The 23,097-nt window shown below is 33.7% G+C and overlaps 1 long non-coding RNA gene across 1 annotated transcript in view; it reads left to right on the forward strand.

Annotated features, from left to right (window-relative positions):
• LOC134736008 (uncharacterized) overlaps window positions 1-13,552 on the forward strand; it is a 31,343-nt gene extending 17,791 nt beyond the window's left edge. Inside the window, exons 3-4 of the long non-coding RNA XR_010119643.1 lie at window positions 1,591-1,787; window positions 11,975-13,552. This is a non-coding gene — a long non-coding RNA (uncharacterized lncRNA). The remainder of the gene's footprint in view (window positions 1-1,590; window positions 1,788-11,974) is intronic.
• The last annotated feature ends 9,545 nt before the right edge of the window (window positions 13,553-23,097 follow it).

Below are 23,097 nucleotides of genomic sequence, written 5' to 3' on the forward strand. Positions count from 1 at the left end.
AGCCTCTGCAGACAAACACTTCGCTGGTCATGTGCTAACAATTGTAGTGAGTTTCATTGGCATAAAATCTGATGAGTAAAATAACAACCAATAAGAACCTTTGGGGAATTTTATTGTTAGTGTTAATAAGCATTTTAGCCCAATTGCCTGAGACATTTTAAAGGAGGAGAAAAAAAAATCTTGACTACAATTACCTTGGAATGTGTGCCCTTGAGATATGTCATCAATTCTCAAACATTAAAATAAAAATGAGTCTGATATTTGCATTTCTACAATGTAATTAATAGTTTAAATATCTGTAATAATTTTTACTGAAATAAATAATTTAACATTATATTCCTTTCAGTTCAAATAATATACAAATTCAGTTACTTAATCTAGGAGAGTATTTGCCAAAGTGGCTAAATTATCCAGGTCGAGCTGAACAAGTATCTTGCTTACAAAAGTTTTCAGCTTGATGCCCCTTGAGGTGTTGTATATTTTACATGCCTCATTACAAAACCATCTCTAAAAAATGCAATAGCAAAGTTCTACCACTAAGCTGCATGTAAAACTTTGATAAAGTTCCTCTATTAAGTACCAGTCTCCTGACTCAACATACAGGTATACCTCAGAGATATTGCAGGGTTGGTTTTAGACAGCTACAATAAAGTGACTATCACAATAAAACATCTCACACAAATTCTTAGGATTCCCAGTGCATATAAAAGTTATATTTACAACATACTGTAATCTATTAAGTGTGCAATAGCATTATGTATAAAAAAGTACATACCTTAATTTAAAAATACTTTATTGGTAAAAGGCTAATAATTACATGAGCCTTTAGTAAATCATAATTTTTCTAATGGAGAGTCTTGCCTCGATGTTGATTGCTGTTGATGAATCAGGGTAGTGGTTGCTGAAGATGGGGTGGTTGTGGATGGGTGCACCAAAATCTCAGAAATCACCACTAAAGGACTTATGCATATATCCAAACACCATCTATTCTCCGAAAACGATTGAAATAAAATTTAATAAATAATAAGTACTCTTTTATTAACCACATGTGGTCAAGGTGAGATGAAATATGAGGCAAAAAAGCAGCACTGTAATGCTACGTTCATTGCTATTTTTAAAGAACAATACAATTACATTTTTTATTTACCTGAAAACTATTGTTCAGAGAACCTGCTGGCGATCAAGCTTGACTAGTTTAAATAAAAATGACGGTATCAAACATTCTTATGTTAAAAGGTCATTGTGCCATTTTAAGTGAGTACATGTATACTTCATCTTATTGTGTTTTGCTTTATTGTGCTTTGCAGATGCTGAATGTATGTTTACACACACACACACACACACACACTATAAGTAGATATCTTTAAAATGTATTCTGTGAAAAGTAGTTCTGGATGTGAAGGGGTTGCAGGGAAGCAGGATAAAATAATGACTTAGAAAGTTTTCTATCACATAAGCCTTCCATTAATTCTCTGAATACCTGCTCAGTTTTTCTGTAACTCTTCTGAGAGTACATTTACTTCTACTTTAAATGTTTTTTTTTTTTTTTTCAAATTATTTAGAAACTAAGATCTCCATCTGTTTTTACAGTGGATCCTTCAGGTTCCAGGGATTTCACCAATAGCAGTGAAAGCCTACTTCTGCTAGTTTTGACTGTTCCTCAGTATTTGTCCAGAAGCTTAAAAAGAAGCAGACTTACTTTCAGTGCCATCTATCACAGCTGCAGAATTATATCATGACATGTCAAAATAATGACTCTGAAGCCTTCCAAATCTTCCAAGAAAGAAGTAAGTTTTTAACAAGTACATTTGATAGTCTCATAACATTTTGAAAACTAAAAATCGTATCTGGCAGGTGTGATTGAGCATGATATTAAAAGAGAACATCATGACATTCTTCAATTACTCAAGAGAAAGTGGCATTTTCTACCTATATCCATTATATCTGGGATCATCTCGGCTTTCCAAAATGGTAAGCAGTATGCTTGTAATTAAAACATAAAGGATGACTTAATGACAATTTAAGTATCTATGCAAAAAACAGCATTAACTGGTGTGGAATCTCTTTTGCTATTAAAGCTTACAGACACTTTCTAATACGTCATATAAACATTTTTGAATTATCTTTTAAAATCAAAACACAATTTATTAATTTTTTACAACTAAAGCCATACATAAGGGATTTCCTGGCCAAAAATAAAAATAGTAATGCATTTTCTAAATATCACATGCTCTTTGTAGAGATTTTGGAAAACAAAATTAAGGAAAAAATAAAAATCATCTGCACTTTCACTTTCCAAAGATAGCTATTCTCAATATTCTAGCACATTTTATTTCAATTTTTAAAAACTTTCTGTTTTGTAAGAACATTACTTACAGAAAAGTTATAAAAATAGAAAAATACAGTTGCTTTAATGGTCAAAACCAAGAAGTTAACATTGGTACAATACTATTAATTAAATTACAGACATTAATCAAATTTCGCCAATTTGTCTTTTAATGTTATGTTTATGTTCCAGAGTCCTAGTCAGGATCTCACATCTCATTTAGTTGTGATGTCTTTACGGTTTCCACTGATCTGTTACATCAGATACAACAGACACTTCTGAAGAGTCCTGGTCAGCTATTTTGTAGAATTTCCATCAGTTTGGTTCTATTTGATGTTTCTCATAATTAGATTGAGATTATGCATTTTTGGCAAGAATACTACAGAAGTGATGTGCCCCTCTCAGTGTATCATGTCAATATATGTATATCATGTATGATGTCAATATATTTGATTATTGGTTATATTGACCTGGATCACTTTCTAAAAGTGGTGTCTCCCAGTTTTCTCTACTCTAAAGTTACTTTATTTCTTTTTCAATTAGTAAATATTTTGTAACAGTTACTTTCAAATGCAAATATTATTTCTCCTCAAACTTTTACCCAACAATTTCAGTATTCATTAATGTTGTTCTAATGGTGATTTTCTATTTCCCTCATTCCTTTTTTACTTATTAATTGGAATCTTTTTCTAAAGAAGAGCTGCCTCTTCTCCTACATTTATGTATCTACTCAAATGCTTATCTTTATCACTATGGCACTGCAGATATTTATTTTATTCTATGGATTATAATCCAATTATATTTTTTCCTTTTGTAAATTTTTCTAGATTTGGGCATTGGGATCTTTTCCATTTGGCTCCTGTGCCCTTTCAACATGCCCTATTCTTTTTTGAGCACTGTCGTACTTCCTGCTGCTGCATGGGGCTAAAGTCTTATCTTGTATATTTTCTGTGCCAGCCCTGGAATCAACTATATCTCCAAGAAGTTCTGGTTCCTTTTATTAGATAATGGTATTAGAAACAAAAATCTGGGCGATAAGTGTGCTTACTACTAACAGAGTGTCACTACTTTTAGTACCTGTCAGTGAACGTGGTTTCAGAATACGTATATTATACTGGTTATTGTATACACATATGTCTAAGTTTGTGTCTGTATTTATCTTTAAAAATGATGAATTCATATTGATATCTACAATTCCAATCCAATACTGCAGGGTTTATTCTAGCTATCCCTTTTCTTATATATAACTTCTTTCTATTATAGACAAAGAGAAAACTGACTCTCATTGTCTTCAATATATGCATGTATTTTTTTCAACCCTAGCATACAAAGAAAATACCTTCTGAAATATGAATCTGTACTCATTTGGGAACAAATTTACTACGGAAAGTATATTATTTGTGTGCAGTTCTTTTTGTCTTTAGCCTCATACTATTCAATCAAAATATTGCTTTCCAAAATAACTTAGGTTAGTTCTTCTTTTACACCTCCTATAGTGTTCTGTTACTCATTTTTAATACAGTTAGATACATTTGCTACAGTTTCTATTCTATTTGGGGTTCTTCCCAGGCCTGGTGCATTTTAAAACCTTTATGTAGCATATAATTCAGTATTTGTATGTAGTGTCCCTGTTCAGATTCCTCTGTGTTTCAGCCTTCTCATCACAGGGCCCAGAGGCCAGGTGTTGAGGTATACGTGGGAAGCCTATAGACATGTCTTATCTCTCTTTCTGTGTTCTTGCCCCATGATCAGTAGTCACTAGGTTTTTAAAATGTATGGTTTGTATACATACACATTTTTTTCTGAGTTCTTTATACAACAGTTCAAGTAATTAGCATGGAAAGTCTATTTCATGAAAACTCCTTCTCCAGAGTTTGTTTCCCCAGAGCTAAATTCTGGTGGATGGGAATAATATACACTCTGTAGTTCAAAAAGTTCAGGGAACTGAGGATCCCAAAACCTTCCTAGATATAGCTGAAGTTTTGAGCCTTTACTTTAGTCATCAGGTAGCAATGTAGTAAATATGATTCAAGAATGACTGTTCAATTCTGCTCAACAGCTATAGGAGATCTAAAATGCCAGGCTTTTGCTTAGTAGTAAGACTGCAGAATCCTTAAAGAACTCCAAACTCTCTTGTTCCATACTGTGGACAATCTTTCATCCCACACGTGAAGTTTTGACATCTGTGGCATCCATGACTGAATGCAACCCAGGACTTCTTTTTGATATCTGTTAACTATACTTCAAGTATCTGTATAACCAAATAATTCATTGATCTTAAATGAAAAGAGTCTCAGATTTTCCTGTTCTCTTTGTATTCCTGATACTCTTTAATTTTGGATCAAAATTTCTAGTTTTAAAGTTGAAAAGACTAAAGAATTCAGCCAGTTTACAGCTTCAAAAATAAATGATATGCAGAAGATAAGGATGTCTTGTGGTAGTAGAATAATAGAATCTTCCCATTGAAATGTACAGTTTCCTCCATTGAATTGTGAAGGGCAGATGGTAGAAGAAAAAAAAAAGATAAGAGTGATGCTGTCTACCCACTTTTTTTCACTAAGGAAAGTGTTGAAGATGTTTCAAAAATAATAGGAAAAAATATTCAATTTTATCTCCATGCAAGGATTCTTATTTTAGATTAGTAGGAAATGGCTTTCTATCAAAAGTAATAGGAAAAAATAATATTCAATTTTATCTCCATGCAGGAATCCTTATTTTAGATTAGTAGAAAATGGCTTTCTACCACTCTGAAAAGTCTCTTCTTGGCCAAACATCAAAGTCTGGAGCCAGAGATGTAAGCAGAAATGGGGCGGAAAGAGCTCACATGTTAAATCAATCAGCCTTGATTTGAATTAACCTTCCATCAATTACCAGCTAAGTGACTTTTAAAAAGTCACTTAGTCTCTCTGGCTTTCTATTTCCCCATCTGGAAAGTAACACATACCTCACAGGTTGTTATTAGGAACAAATAAAAAATTTGTGTCAAGATGCGTGGCACATAATAGGTTTTCTATAAATGTTAATTGAATCAGAAAATAGCCTTGGTTCAACATATTTTGCCTTTAAGCCAACGACAATGATAGCATTTCGTGCATATTGATTTCATTGCCTGACTACTTAGGCAATGTTATTGAACTTATAGTGTTGTGACATTGTTACACAGGAGAAGCAAACGTTGTCTCTGATGGATGGCAGCTCACACTCTAGAGCTAACGCTTCATATACAATCACAGATGAAAGGAATGACTTGCTAATGTCTATAGCAAATTTCTGGCCAAATATTTGATGTTGAATGTTATTCTCCAGGTGGGAAGGAGCACAATCTTAGCTTGACACCTCAGATAAAGCCCCTTTTTAAGAAAAAGCAAATTCTCCTTAGGGAATTTTCTCAAGAATGCTTCTTGTTTCATATCCAATGGCTTTTTTTTTTTTAAGCTTGCAATTTCTGGAAAAAGCTGTACAATATCAAAACGCATTTCATTTAATAAAGCGTTTATCTGCACGTTTAAAAGTTAGATTACTTTATGGAAAGTTACCATATAATTTAAACTTTCTTAGTTAAATCTCATTAGTAATGAATCCATATCATTAATACAATTTCATATGTATTACCTTAACCTATAAAATAATAACTATGTAATTTATTATGTAGACTGAGACACTTTGGAGAGTGAAAGTGGGCTTTATTAATTATTATCCTGAGGTCATAATGTGAGCATAAGCGGGGCCACATAGGGACAGCCTTGGACAAAAAATGTTTACTAGGCCTACTACTGACACCTAAGAGGACTGCTCACAAGGTACTGTGAAAGGAAGTAGGGCTGTTTAGATTCAGCAGAGGCATATTGTGATTATTTTTCTTCCTGAATTGGGAGATTTGCATGCCACTTTCGTTTCAGCATTAACTGTTATTCCAAGAAAAACTCTGTACACTTAAGTTGTCCTCAGATTTTAAGGCAGGAACAGAATTCCTGCATTGATGGCATGGACTTGGATTTATTACTTGCTAATGCATTAACAACAGTAAGTCAATTTATGACTATTAGATTTGAGCTTCTTTATATGGTACCTGTTTCACCAAAAAGGGCACATTGCTTTTAGCAAGATATGTTGTTAAAAGGGATGTCTGGGCTTTTAAATGAAGTCTGAAGGGAAACAAAGTTGCCTATTTATATATTATATTCTATAGGTATTTCTGCTTAAGTATTATTTACAGTATATACAGTATATATTTTAATCTATTGAATTTACGTTAGGTGTGGTAGAAGTCGTTTTAATAGACTGCAATATTTTCTGTCAGGCAATTTGCTTAATAACATAACAACATAAATTACAATCTTTAGTACTTGCTATTATAAGTAATAAACAGCTACTTAAAACTTTTGATAATAGCATGTCCCCCTATTCAGGGACCAGGCAAGATATATTTATTTCATCTGTGTCTGTCTTTTCCAAGATTTCTATGTTCATTCTGACAATTCACCATCTAGCTACATCTTCCAGCCAGTATATTACTAACACTCTGAAATATTTAAAGAAAAAACTAAATGGTTGAATTAAAATACAAATCTAATTAATAAGTTTGAGTTGTTTTTGGATTAAAACCAGATCCTATGTAATATTTAACACATTTATTCCCAATTACATTTGTAAACACATTTTCTCTTTATATAATTAATTCATTTTATAATCCAAAAAATATTTTTAAACTATTTACTATGGAGCACTATTCCCATTTTTGGGATGTCAATGTAAGATGTGCCTTGTCTCAAAGAGTTGACTCTAATACTTTCATTATTTAGAACAAGGTAACAGAGTAAGAATTATGACTATATATTTGCATTATATGTGCTCAGGGTTCAGAAAAAAAATGTGTAAAATATGCAAATTCTAAAATTATTTTGAAGTCTAGCTACTTAAAAGGTCAAATAAGTGTTTTCTTCTCGAGAGCTAATGGAGATGGAGAAAAATCCAACAAACAAAAAGGTGCAATTTGGCCCTGCATTTATTAGCTTCTCCACACACTGTCACCTACCCAGACAAGAGGAGATACTTACCCAATGTTCCAGGGGCTACCTGAATGAGTACATTTCCCAAAGAGGCAACCCTGTTTTCTGCTAGTATTTAATTATTTCTTTTTCTCCCCTCTATTAAACAAAGGTCTTGGTGAATATTCTTTGCAAAATCTACTTATTTCCCTCTTTCATGAACGTTAGATTGTACAAAATTTTATTGCAGAGTAAAATATCTTTAATGCAAATACTCTAATGTAACACATTTTGTATGAAGAATTGTGAGTTTAGGTATTTCATTTACAAAGAGCCACTGACTAAAAACACTTAGCAATTGATACTCTCTCTGTGAAGACCGAAAAAGGCATATAGAAATTCATCAAATTAATAAATATTCGGGTAATTATGACTTATCCAAGATTGATTTCAAATAGTATACATTGTTTTCTGCAATTCAATTTTGAAATTTATAGCTAAATTCAATGAGACCAAGTAGGGCATTTGAAATCATCATAAACCAGGTGAGAAAAGAACAAATTGTCATCTCCAGAATCTTGAAGAATCAAGGATAAAGAGACTAAAAATTAAACATATGAATATTTCAAATAGCCACAAATAAAGAATATAAAAATATATGGTGTGTGAGATTGCGCTGACTGTTGTAAACTGAAATCAGTACAAAAATACTTAACATGAAGTCAGCATGTGTTCAGGTGAATACCTTATGGATTATAATTTGGGTTTCTTCTGCTTTTCCAAAAAAAAAAGCAGGTCATAAATGAATCTTTCTCTCCTAGGGGAAAAGTCCAGCATCTGTGTCTCCCTCCTAATTATTCATATCCGCCAGCATACAGTAGAAAAATGTGAGTTTACTTGTTAAATGGATAGTTCGAGAGTGACTACCAAGTTACAATTATTTACTAGACAGGGAGCATTCTTTAAGGAAGCAACACTTTCCCCAGGGAAGCCAGATCCTTCCCAAAGCTGTTCATTGTTGGACTACCCTGTTACAAAAGAACCACATATTTCTTCTGTCTGTGTTATTAACAAATTGATAAATGAACTCAAAAGTCAGAGAGTGATAAAACAGAAATTTCATTAAAACTGGATTAGAGCATTTCCTTGGACCCAAGAACAAAAATGTGCCTCTCATTCTTCCTCCTCTCGCTCCTCACTTTTCACCCAGTGAAGGGCAAAGTCATTGGGCAACCAGTGAAACAAGCATTTCACATCTTAATCTGCCTATTGCAAGCCAATAGTTTTCGTTCTTTTGCTATCATACCAATTAGATAAATCATGCTGTTAGAGAAAAGTAGCTGTTTCTATCTCATCCTTCACAGAAGAGTGAAGTCACTGGTGAACGGATAGGGAAGAATGTGAGAAGAAAAGATGGTCATATTCATAGACATTGAAAAGAACACAGATCCCCTAAAATATGTATAATACTCATAAGCATCAAAAACTTCTTCAATTACATTTGTCTACGTTGTACTCATCTCTACCTTCTTTGAACTTTATATATATATGTGTGTGTGTGTGTATAAGTGTATATACCTTCTTTGAACTTTGTGTAAGTTCTCCCTCCTTGATAATAGATTATAAATTTCAAAAGAAAGAAAGTGTAGTGTGACAAAAGCATGTGGGCTTTAGATTCTTAGATAATTGGGTGCACATACCAGTTCTGCAACTTACCAGGTATATAAGTCCTCGGCTAAGTTACATTTGAGGCTCAGTCTTTTCATCTATAAAATGGGCCTAACTCTGAGGATTATTATAAAGCATGCAAATAATGATGCATACAAAACATGTATTGAATAGCCCTTTAGACACATTGATGTTCATGTTTTTCCCACAGAAGAAGGCATTTGTTATCTATTTTGAACTCTGCACAAAGCATGATCTTCTGCACATTGTTAAGAAAGTCAAATGACTTAATGAATATTAAGTTCCTACTTCCCTGCCTTGATAAGTCACTACAAATTAGATAATACTTTTGTATGTATGGTTTTGAAATATTTATACAGTTTGGTGTTTGGATATTCTTGTCTGGTAAATTAGAAAAAAATCTACTTTTAAAATCAGGTGTATTTCTGTAAGGCAATGCCAATGCTTTTGCAATTCTTTCTAAAAATAATTGACTTATTAATAAATTATATTTGGTTAGTTATGTTTGCTAATGTTTAGAAACTGCATAAATCATCAAGAGAGTGATTATGCTAAATTTGAAGTGGATGTGGTAGGAGTAGTACGGAGGAAGGGAGCTCATAACCAAATTGAAATATTTGTGAATTGAATGTGCTCATTATTATGTTAAGAAAATGGAAGGATAAAATGAGATGTCATTTTAACATCCCACATGAAACAAACAATTAATTTAATATATTCTGGTTAGAATGTGTCAAATGAGTTTCTGCCAGAAGTAAATTTGGTTGTTTCCTTTATGGGCAAAGAAATACACTCAATGGAAATGCCCATTGTTACTTTGGGTTTTCAAAATACATTGTGATAACTGCAGATGTCACAAATAGAACTGGATTCTATTATTCTGATGGTTTATACAATAAATCATATGGAATTACATTTACTGAAGTGAGAAATGCAGTACTTAATCATATATGATTAACAGAGCCATTTTTATCCTCTAGTACAAAATATTTTTTAAGAAATTGCTAAAGATTTCAAAATAGACACTTTGAATTGTTAGTAGACTTCATAACATAAAGCTCATTTCAGCCTTTCAAAATAGATATAAAATCTAATTTTAGTTTCTTAACAATTATAAAGAGAAAAAACCTGTTATTTACATATTCTAAATTTTTCCTTTCAGTCTTATTAATTCTTAGATCTCTTCCTATGAGATTGATCCCAGTAATATCACACGATGCAGGAATTTCACAACTAAAGTTGATGGCCCTCTATTAAGGGTTTCTTAATAGTGAGGTAGTTAAATACAATATGGTATACTCTTGTAGTATGATGATTACCACTATTATAAATAACTGTGACCACCAAACCACATTGGATCAATTAGAAGAAAAGTGTTACCAGACTGTGAATACCTCCTGTAATGTTGAGTGAGTAAGGCGCAGGAGACTCTTTAAGAGATTATGAAGATGGGATGGAAATCTAAAGCATTCCAGAAGTTGCCATATGGTTTGAGAATATAGATATGTATTCATTAAAAGTACCTTACACAATTGTATGAATCATTCTTCCTGCTACTGAGAAGTAACAAACAGAATTACCATAAGAGGAATTGCTACCATAGTGGAATGGCAGTGAATGAAAAATAGTTTCCATTGCTTAAAGCTTCCTAATTCATAGGCATATTCTTTGTAAGTCTGTATCTATTACCCTTACAATGTCCACACAAAATTGAACATGGTTAAAAAGAGTATATTTAGAAGCATAAGAAACATCTCATTTAGGATGCTTTAGATTAAAACAGAAGAACCAACTCCAGATGGTCCAAATATAACCCAAAGCCCAGAGGTAGAAAAGTCCCAGGGAAGGTTGATTCAGTGGTCCAAGGATGCTACCAAAGATTCTGTTTTTTTTCCCCCGTATTGCTAAGCTGCCAATCCTTTGGGTTGACATCCAGATAACTCTATCATACTAATATACCCTCAAGAAGTCTGCGCAATCTAATTGTGACATTCCTAAAAGGAACTAAAGGACTAAAAGATAGTATATTCCCCTATCTCCCACCAAAAAAAAGAGGAATTTTTCCTGGTACCTCCATCGGACTTTCAAGTGACATTGGCTAGAATTGCATTATGTGCTTATTTCTAAAACAAGCCCTAGAAAAGGAAATGGCATGACCTTCATTTGCTTAAAAGAATCAAGATTTGCCCCCTGCAAGTAAAGAGAGCTCTATGATAGAAGCAATATATACATACCAGGTTTTAATTCTATTTAAATATTGTTCAAATTCATTAAAAGTATTTCATGTATGAACCAAAATTTGCATTTTTCAGAACAAAAACATGCATCTCTCAGTTTATATTCTTTCATTGTTTTAAATGTTAAATATAAATAAAAACTCAAAGCAAGCACTTCTTGGAAGAGAAGAGGGATGATATGAAGAGTTGAGAAGCATCCCATTCTCTCTGCTTCTTTTACTTGGGACCAATCAATCAGTTCTCCATAGGAGAGATGTAGATTCTTTGTAAATATCAGAATCATATCCGTAATTTTAGTGATTCCAGGTAGCTTAAGTGACTTCTTAAGCTCAGTGACCACCATTAATATTCCCCTGTTGGCTATTTTGACCCTGTCCACTTTTAAAAAATGGCTTCATTTTTGCTAATCATAAGATGAGTACTTAGTCAGTGGTGGCTGAGGAAGTCAGAGTGGTGGGAGCAGTCTACTCCAGGTTCAGACTTAAGAGTACACGTGGTCTGTAAAAAATTTAAAAGCAATAAGAAAACTAAGTAAAAGTCTATCTTGTTTTCTTATCACTATCCACCAGAAATATTTTAAATGTTGGTAATAAAGTACTTCTCTTAGAAATAATTATTTATTGATTTCATTTCTAAATTGCTTTGGTTACTGCTGAGTTTCAATTATATATTTTAAGCTTCAAATTAGCATATTTTTATTACTTATACTTTCATAAATGTTGTATTTTACACAGAAATTAATGCAGAGAACTCCCAGTTGGACAATCAGTTCCAGACTCCACAGACACCAGGACACACACTCTATTCAAGAATCTGTTTGTGATGGTTCAGAAGTTTTCAAGCTTGCTTTGGGTACAAATTGTATTTCCAACACTTCTAGCCCTATGTATTCCTGTCAATGATATTATACTTATAAATACAAACATGTCCTTATTATGGATGAAGAAATAGATTAATTAAAATTGTATAGATTATATATTAGCATATGATATTATACATCATTATAAAAACGAAGAAATAGGACTTGAGCTTTTTTTCAATTTTGCCACTGTTAAAGTCACTTGAGTCTTTGGGAACTAGCATTCACAAAATGGTGAATACTGACTCTTATCCTGATTTGCTACAAGCAACTAGTCTAGAATGAGCAGTGTAATTATTAGCACTACACTCTTTCTATGCTTCACACACTACAGAAGTTTCCAGAATCTTCATCTTCAAGTCTGTAATTCCTCAAAGTACATGGATCAACATTTAGGCTTCTGGAGGCCAGAAATGAAGGAGGCAGTGCAAAAATGACCATAATTCACAGTCAACCAGCCAACATGTGTAGCTCTGGGCAAGTGTTATTATATTCACTGGATGTTAACAGCATTTCTAGTTAGATTGAGAGATGAGAAACTCTTTAAAAAGCTCATTCTCTTTGGTAGAATGGTTTGTTTTCCTTTGGATAGATACTCAGTAATGGGATTGCTGGGCTGAGTGGTAGTTCTGTTTTAAACTAGTTGAGAAATCTCCAAACTGACTTCCATAGTGGCAGAACTAATTTACATTCCTACCAACTATGTGTAAGTGTTCTCTTTTCCCTGCAGCCTCGCCAGCATCTGTTATTTTTTGACTTTTTAATAATAGCCATTTTCACTGATGTGCAATCTCATGGTATCTCATTGTGGTTTTGCTTTGCATTTATCTAGTAATTACTGATTATGAGCATATTTTTATATGTTTCTTGGCTGCTTGAATGGCTTCTTTGGAGAAGTGTCTGTTCACATCCTTTACCCACCTTTTAATTGGGTTATTTGTTTTTTTGCGTATCGATTTAAGTTCCTTAAAGATCCTGGAAGTTACATGCACTCATATGTTCGTCGCAGTGCTATTCACAGTAACAAGGACATGGAATCAACTGAGGTGCCCTTCAGCAGTGGACTGGATAAAGAAAATGTAGTATATATATGCCATGGAATATTACATAGCCATAAAAACGAATGAAATCATATCCTTTGCAGCAGCATGCATGCAGCTGGAGGTCATATTCCTAATCGAATTAATGCAGGAACAGAAAACCAAATACTGCATGTTCTTACTTATAAGTGGGAGCTAAACACTGAGTGCACATAGACATAAAAATGGGAACAACAGGCACTGTAGAAGAGGGAAGGGAGGAAGGAAGTTATGGGCTGAAAAACTAGCTATTGCGTACTATGCTCACTACTTGGGTGAGAAATTCATATCCCGAACCTCAGCATCATGCAATATAACCATGTAACAAATCTGCACATGTAACCCCTGAATCTAAAATAAAAGTTGAAATTGTTTTTATTTTTGTATTATTTATTTATTTTTATTTTTATTTACTTGTTTTTTGAGATAGAGTCTCGCTCTGCCACCCAGGCTGGAGTGCAGTGGCACGATCTCAGCTTACTGCAACCTCCACCTCCTGAGTTTAAGTGATTCTCCTGGCTCAGCCTCCTGAGTAGCTGGGACTATAGGCACACAGCATCATGCCCAGCTAATTTTTGTATTTTTAGTAGAGACGGGGTTTCACCATGTTGGTTGGAGGCTGAGGCCGGCGGATCACCTGAGGTCAGGAGTTTGAAATTGTCTTTAAAAAGTATGTTTTGATATAAAGCCTTTTTTCAATTTTTCTTTTTAAGTCTAATTCTTGACAGAGCAACAGAAACAAATAAAGTAGAAGCCCAAAAGGAAATCTGTCATTACTAAAACCAACCAGGCTCAGATGACTTTTCTTGTCCATTCAGATGGGAGCTTAAGTTAACAAAAATATCTTTAACAAATTGAAGACAACTTAAAGATCAGTTTATTTATTCATTCAACAAATATTTATTAATTGGCTGCCACATATCCATCATTGTTCTACATTCTGCAGATATAGTAGTCAATTAAGTTCCTTCCCTCAGTGAGGACTTAACTTTGAATGGAGAGAACAAAATTAGACAAATAAAATATATAGTTTGTCAAATGATAAGTGCTATGAAAAAAATGACTACAAGATTCAGCATGCATGTATACTGACTTGCTCTTTAAATTTTAAGAGTTTTAGGAAATGTCTACTGTATTAGTTTTCTTCTCATACTGCTATAAAGACATACCTGAGACTGGGTAATTGATACAGAAAAGAGGTTTAACCAGCTCATGGTTCTTGGGGCTATACAGGTTTCTGCTTCTATGGAGGCCTCAGGAAACTTACAACCATGGTGCAATGCGAAATGGAAGCAGACAGGAGAGAGTTTCAGTTTTAGTCTTAAAAGAAAAAAAATACATCTCTAACTAACTCTGGTCCTTGTGTTGTCAATAACTACTCCTTTTGACTGGTTAGGGAATGAGCATCTTTGACATGGGCTTGATGAAGTCATGGCCAATGTTAACTTTAAATAAGTTTGAAACTATTGTTTATACTAGATCAAATAAATTGCAGAGGATTTTTTCCCAACCATCGCATAAATGCATAGAATTGGAAGTAAGTTTCATTTCCAATAAAGAGTCTAATGTATCCACTTTTAATTATAGCCAACATGTTTATAATCTTATTTCACGTTCTGTGCTGTGAACTGTTGGGAATCTATTAGCTCAGTGTTTTGAATTTCAGACAATGTATCCTGTGGTTTATTTTTTTAAATAAAGGTTTATCTTACCATTAAATTACGGAAGCTTTGAACCCTGTGTGTAAAGAAATAAACTCAAGTCTTAGGAATTTATCTTAGTAACTGGTGATTTTCAGTTTATATTATTAAACATTACTTGACAGTTTTCTATTAGCTTTCAAGAGATTCAACTTAGTTTCACCTTTGTTTATTGTGAAACTGGACTTGGTTTGCACGGTTCAGCTATAGTTTCAGACTATGGGTAAATGTAGAAAAACACTAAAACAAAGACTATTTTTTTTGTAACATGGTTGAATTTTCATATATTCCATTTGACATCATTTATCTTCCCTCTGATTTCTTTTCAATGACAATCTTTTGACAAGACTAGAAATCTACTGTTGAGGTAAAGATAAATCCAGAATATAGATGATGAGTCATATTTTGTACGTAGGTCAGCTTATTATAAAAACTTGTATATAAATTCAGTAGCATGTAACTGTTCTATAAAAAGACCAGGAGATTGATCATTGAAAAATTACATCTGTGTGGAACGATTTCTGAATGGGATTAGAAATACTGAGGCAATTCTTAGTATCTTCACTAGAACTAGAATCATTCCCACAGAACACCCTACTAACTTTAAAGAGTGATATTTGGTATGAAAAAAGACGTTCACCACAACCAATAAACTATGGTATTGTTAAGAAACTAATTTCTAAAACCAAATATATGCCAATGAAAAGCACACAACTTCTCAGAAATCTTTGAAATTTTATAGAACTTTATCAAACACTTTCATAACACTGGTCCATAGTTTGTACCTATTGAGTTGGAATTTTATAAACATATATGTGCACATATAACACACATATATGTATGGATAGATATATAAAAATAGTGTTTTCTCAGTGAGGGGGAGTATTATCCTCTTGCATTATTAGTGTGGTAGACAGCCTCCAAGATGGTCCCCCAATCTCTCCATATAGTAGTAAACCCATATGGCTATTGAGTATTTGAAAATGAAATCTCACAAGTTTACAAGCTTAAGGAGAGATGCTAACATCAGAGCAATGCAAATTAGAACAGCACTTAAAATGTCTTAAACCTTGTTTCTCTGGCAAAATTAGAAAGCTACTAAATGAAAGGCATTGGTGGAAGAGATAGAAATACAGATACCCTCATGCACCTGTAGTGCCTACATTGTCAGAACATACGTACGTGTGTGTGTGTGTGTGTGTGTGCGTGTCTGTAAGTATATATATACACATAATAAACACACACATACGCATATATACATATATAAATTATACAAACACAAATATTAGACATAAGTATTTGCATATGTGCTATATATTATACACACACATACTTTTCTATTTTGTTCTGTCCTACTGTTTTCTTCATTTGTTTTAGGCATAGTCATACAGCCAAATATATTCAATGTATTAATCTTTGGTGCAAAAGACATCAAATTACAAGATTTAAAAAGATCATATTAATAATATTGTACTCTCCTCTTGTCTGTTGAAAATATATACCTGTAGTCTTCAGAGTTGAACAGCTTAACTGCATATAAAAGCCCTGACTCACACGTTTTTTCCTCTTTGTGGTCATGCAAATATTCCAGCTTTTTATTCTTCTTTAAGATTATCCTAGGCCAGGTGCCGTGGCTTATGGCTATAATCCCAGCACTTTGGGAGGCTGAGGCAGGAAGATCACCCGAGGTCAGGAGTTTGAGACCAGACTGGCCAACATAGTGAAACCCCATCTTTACAAAAAATACAAAAGTTAGCCAGGCGTGGTGGCAGGCACCTGTAATCCCAGCTACTCAGGAGGCTGAGGTATGAGAATCGCTTGAACCCAGGAGGCAGAGGTTGCAGTGAGCTGAGATCACACCACTGCACTCCAGCCTGGGCAATACGGTGAGATTCAGTCTCAAAAAAAAAAAAAAAAATTATCCTAGATATTTTTGGCCCTTTGCTTCTCCACATAGACTTTAGAGTCGGTATGTCAGTGTCCATAAAATAATCTGCAAAAGGCTTTCATTGAAATAACATTGAAACTATGAATAATTTTGAGGGGACTTGACCCCTTTACAATATTGAATCTTATAATCCATAAAGATAGAATATATCTCCATTTTATTATATTATCTTTAATAACTTGCTATACTATTTCACAGTTTTTGGTGTGGAGTTATTAACACATTACAGTGGCAAGTATTCCTATCTGATGTCTTTTGTATAAGATACCTTTCTTAAAATTTAAAGTTTTATTTTTAAGCTAATGGTATATAGAAATACAATTGAATTTTACATATTGACTGTTTATCCAGCAACTTTGTCAAATTTAATTGTTAGTTCTAAGAGCTTGTAGATTATTTTGTTTTAAACTTGTTAAGCTATATTTTTATTTTGTGTTTATTTTTCTTATTTCTACATCCATATGCCTTATGTTTACGTCAAGTGTCTAGTGCTCCTTATACTCATTCTAATTTTCTTTCATTATATTCTTTACTTTTATTTTAATTCTATAACCTACTTTTCATCTATTTCAGTTTTTTTTCTATCACTTCCCTGAGTTCTTATATTTCTACTTTGTGATCTTCCTTCATACAGGTGATTGTGTCAATAAGATTTTCAATTAATTATAAACTTTTGGTCATACTTTTCATTCATTCTATGGCAGCAATTTTCTAATGAGTACTCAATCTCTTATAAAATTGTATTGTTATTTTTCTTCTCTTTTCTATAGACTCTTAAAATATTTGTATATGCTATGTATCTTCTATTTTTAAAAGAAAACATCACTATAGACGACAAGCTTAAAGGTGGCCCTCCCAGTGATCCTGGCCTCCTGGTATTCATGCTCTTATGTGATTTCTTCCCTTGGGTGTAGGTGGGAACTTGACTTGTTTCTAACCAAGAGACTATGGCAAAAATATTGGGATATATGTGATTACATGATTATGTTTCATGAGATTGTAACCTTTCTTAAGATTGTAACCCATCTCCTTTGCTGGCTTTGAAGAAACATAATGTGAGGCATCATATGGGGAGGGCCATGTGGCCATAAGCTGAAGGCAGCTTATATATATAATATAAATATAAATTTATATTTATATAATATATAAATATACCTATATACTTTATATAATATATAAATATACCTATATACTTTATATAATATATAAATATACTTATATACTTTATATAGTATATAAATATATAAGGGTGCAGCACACATATATATATAATATATAAATATATACTTTATATATTTACATATTGTATATATAATATATAATATATAAATATATACTTTATATATTATAGATACTGTATATATAATATACAACATATAATATATAAGTATATATATACTATATCTATAATATATAAATATATACTTATATGTTATATATAGTATACTATGTAATATATAAATATATATTTATATATTATATATTGTATGATTGTATGATATATACTTTATATAACATATAAATATACTTATATACTTTATATAGTATATAAATATACTTACATACTTTATATAGTATATAAATATATAAGGGTACAGCACACATATATATATAAAATATATAAATATACACTTTAGGCCAGGCGTGGTGGCTCACGCTTGTAATCCCAGCACTTTGGGAGGCCGAGGCGGGTGGATCACGAGGTCAGGAGATGGAGACCACAGTGAAACCCCGTCTCTACTAAAAAAGATACAAAAAATTAGCTGGGTGTGGTGGCGGGGCGCCTGTAGTCCCAGCTACTCGGAGAGGCTGAGGCAGGAGAATGGTGTGAACCCGGGAGGCGGAGCTTGCAGTGAGCCGAGATGGCGCCACTGCACTCCAGCCTGGGTGATAGAGCAAGACTCCATCTCAAAAAAAAAAATGTATATATATTATATATATATAATATATATACTTTATATATTATATATATATAATATATATACTTTATATATTATATATATAATATATATACTTTATATATTATATATAATATATAATATATATACTTTATATATTATATATAATATATAATATATATACTTTATATATTATATATAATATATAATATATATACTTTATATATTATATATAATATATAATATATAATATATAATATAAAAAACTTTACTATATAAAATATACTATTTAATTTATAAATATAATGTCCCCTCCACTTGCTGCTACCAGAAAGAAATTGCTGCTTGCACATGTCAATCTTTGTGCAGCCTCACTTCCTCCATTTCTCTGGGTCAAACCAGTCCCTCCAGCTATAACTCAATTCCTATACTCTCTGCTGCAAACAGGGCTATAGCTTACACATATTTTCCTTTACGCATGTTTTGGCATTGACGGATCATACCTGTTTTTTAGACTCACTGAAAATGAAGTTTAATTATTTTTTTGTTCAGTTTTTAATCTCTCCTTGTTGCTTTTGGATGATTCCAGGAAGAGAGGGGAAAAGTGCTGACGTCCCTGCGGAGAATAAATGTAAGGGAGCCCAGTAGCCATGGCTAACCCAATTAGGAAGATGCTGCAGTGGTTCAGATGGTAGACAACAGTAGTCTAGACCAGCATAGAATCTGTAAAATCAGAAATGGAGTCAAAGGGGAAATGAGTAAGATAATTTGGCTTAGGTGTCTGATCTGCATCATACTCCAATCGTCATCTCATATTACCACTGTCATGTACTTAAAACAATGATTCCTGGAATTTTCCATCAACTCCAGCTGTTATTGTATGCAAATCGCTATTTTCTCATTGCCAATAAGTACCTACCATCAGTTATATTAGTACTAGGCTAAAATATAAATGAAATAGTAAATGAAATGCTTGCAAGCTATGATTCTCAGACTTTTCAACCAGTGACACAAAAAACAAATTTTGAAACACGCAAACAGGAAAATCTGCTCTTGCTGTCACTACTGCTATTATTACCATTACTAATATTTATGCACATATGTTTCAAATGCCAGTGAAGCCACATGGTTTATAGTTAATTGTAGTTGGAATGGAAAGAAATAGGGTTGAAAATAAATGCTCACTCCTATCTTCAAGCACATGACTGTCTGCTCAATAGATCTCCCTTTCACTTTTGTGTGAGGCGAAGGGTGCAGCACCCTTATGGAGGCCCTGCTCCATCTTCTGTTTCACATTCAGAACATAAATGAAATTAGGCACCTGTCTAAATTTATCACATTTGTAATTTTTCAGAGTTTCCTTTACATTTAAGTACACTTACTGCATTCTTCTAGGGTGAATCTTGACTTGATTTATGAAATACATTATTCTTTTTGTTTCAAAACAGAAATTTTATGTATTGAACTACCAAAGGAATGTTAAGATATATTTATTGTATTAGTCTGTTCTCACGCTGCTAATAAAGATACACCAAAGACTAGTTAATTTACAAAGGAAAGAGGTTTAGTTGAATCACAGTTCCACATAGCTGGGGAGGCCTCAAAATCATGGCAGAAGGCAAAGGAGAAACAAAGGCATGGCTTACATAGCAGCAGGCAAGAGAGAGCTTGTACAGGGGAACTGCCATTTATAAAACCATCAGATCTCCTGAGACTAATTAACTACCACGAGAACAGTATGGGGGAAACTGCCCCCATGATTCAATTACCTCCCACTGGGTCCCTTCCATGACATGTGGGAATTATGGGGGTTACAATTTAAGATGAGATTTGGGTGGGGATATAGCCAAACCATATCATTTATTCTTAATTATTTATCTTTGAAAAACTTTGGGAGAATTAACACAAGTTACCAAACAAGATTCAGAGACAGTCTCTGAAGCGATGATCTTTTGGTGGCTCAGATTCTTCAAGTTCTTCTTCCTTAACTTAGAGGGGTGCAAATGTGGCAGCCATGTTGCTATTGAAGAGCTGAAAACTGACTGTCCAGGGCTAAAGTCAACAGTTGATTCCAATTCAACCCAGCGGATGATTTCTTCTATGTGCTAAAATTAGGACAGCCTAGCTTTCTCTTCCTCTCTCTCTTTCACATTTTATTTGTCTAAAACTTATCCACGCAACAATTTCCACCACAGCAGTAGAGGACACTGGCATGCAAGTGGAGAGGAGAAAATCAGCAGACGATAGGACTAAAATATGAAAGAGACAGCCTGGAGAGCATTTTAGTTCCTGGTTTTCATCTTTACCTGCCTTTGGCATCCTATGGCATATCTGTTTTAGTAATTTTCTGCTTAGCTTAAGCTATTTCAAGTTGCTTTCTCTCAGTTGTAACTGAAACAGTCCTAACTAGTATAATCTCCAAGTCATACCCACTGGCACAAGAAAGCGTGCACCGATTGCCAGTATTTTTTTCATACCCTGACACTGATATAACTGTGGTTTCCCCAGCGTGCCTGAGATCATGCCTCTGGGGGGAAATGGACATAACGCGGGACTCTGCCTTCTGCCTTCTTCTGATTTAACTTTCTTAGTAGTTGCTGTGCCAGTCCAGGATCCCCTAGGCCTACCATATTCTGCAGCTGGCTCAGGCTTGGCTCATTTATTAAAACTGTATTGTTTTCTGTCCTTGCCTAGCCAAAGTTATTTTTGCTACTTTGCCTAGAGGAAGGGAGAAAGGAAATAATGGGCAGAAAAATTAGGAAAAGTTAAAAAGTGTGGAGAATGGAAGATGTAAGAAAAGTAAATGATAAAGAGGGAAGGAATGCCAAAGCAACCAGAAAGGGTGGGGCTGGAAATAAAGAAGGAAAGTAGGAGGAAGTTGATAAGAAAAGTGAATAAAGTAAATAAGATGAAAGAATATGCAAAAAAAACCCACATCTACTTGAAAGATATTAAACTGCATTTTCATTACACCTTCCTCTTCCAGCTTCCCTTTTTCTCCAATATTTCAGCGAAAAGATGTTGTTCCTTACCCATCCTTTTATCTTTGTAGGTGTTCACATCTTCTTTACCTTTTCTACTGCCTCTAAATATGGTCACCCCAGCCCTTCTCTCTAGCCCATGGTCCTCAACCCTGACTGAATATTAGAGTCTCCTTGGAAATACTGAAAAATATGACATCTGGTCTCCCCATAAGACCACTTATATCAAAATCTTTAGGAGTATGACCCAGCATTAATATTTTTAAAAGCTACCCAGCTAAGTTTCAACACACTTCCTGCTTTCAGTGATCAGAACCATATAGTAAAAGTTCTCTCAATATCACATTTATTTTGCCTCAAATTTCTTTAAGTGTTGTCACCTTTTTTTCTCTGTGATCTTGGAGGAAAACTGTCCAATTTTCTTTGGAAGATAGTACCTCTACGTCTACTCCTGATTCCATGACCCATGCCTCCATCTGCAAACTTGCTATATTATTGCTATTCTTTCTCATTTTATCTTCTCCCATCCTTGGCTGAAAAACTGCTTTTCATTAAGGAAAACTTCTCTTTATTTCCTCTGCAGGTATCAGTTCTGTTCTTCTTTATCTTGACCATTAAATTTCTTATTCCTACATTCTCACCTATTGTTTTCATAATTCATGTTTCAGTTGAGGCTTCATGTCCAACTGCAGTGACACTGTTCACTCAAGACCACTGGTGACTCTCCAGGGTTCAGATGCTGTGACTCATTCCAGTCCTGGTTCACCCCATTCTTTCTGCACTATTTGACAGTGCCGCCCTTCTCGTCCTCCTGATGCTGTGTCCTAGCTCTCTCATCTTGGGTGAAAATGTTCCCTCTGCCTCCCTATACCAGTCTCCCAAAGTTCACTCATATTTCAAATCTCATTTCAGACTTCTCATGTACGAAACTCTTATATTTTAGAATTAACCTATACTCATATTAACAGTAATCCCTCCCTTTATAATTAATCATTTTAGGTATTCTAAATATTGCCTTAGAAACACTTACATCTCATTTGGTAACAAAACTTTGGGGAAAAAAAATGCCATAAAGCCAAGAGGTCTGGAAGAAGCATTTGGATGTGAAGAGTAAGGAAGGAGTAGGGGTCAATGGTGGTTCCTAGGTGTCTAGCTTGAACAGATGACCTTTGACAAGAAGCATGTTAGGGGAGGGAGAGATAAAAATAGTTACATTTTATAGCATGCTGTATGAGATATAGCGGTGTACCATTGGCATGGTCTCACAAGAGTGACAAAGACATAAGTTTTTGTTGTAGTTGGGCCCGTGCAAATAGGTCTATTTCTCTATTTAAAGCATTCAAAGTAAGAAAAGGTCAAGGATAAAAGTCTGCAAACCAGTATTTGAGAATC

The sequence above is a fragment of the Symphalangus syndactylus genome, chromosome 3 (genome assembly GCF_028878055.3).
Source record: "Symphalangus syndactylus isolate Jambi chromosome 3, NHGRI_mSymSyn1-v2.1_pri, whole genome shotgun sequence".
In the NCBI taxonomy this organism is placed as follows: domain Eukaryota; kingdom Metazoa; phylum Chordata; class Mammalia; order Primates; family Hylobatidae; genus Symphalangus; species Symphalangus syndactylus.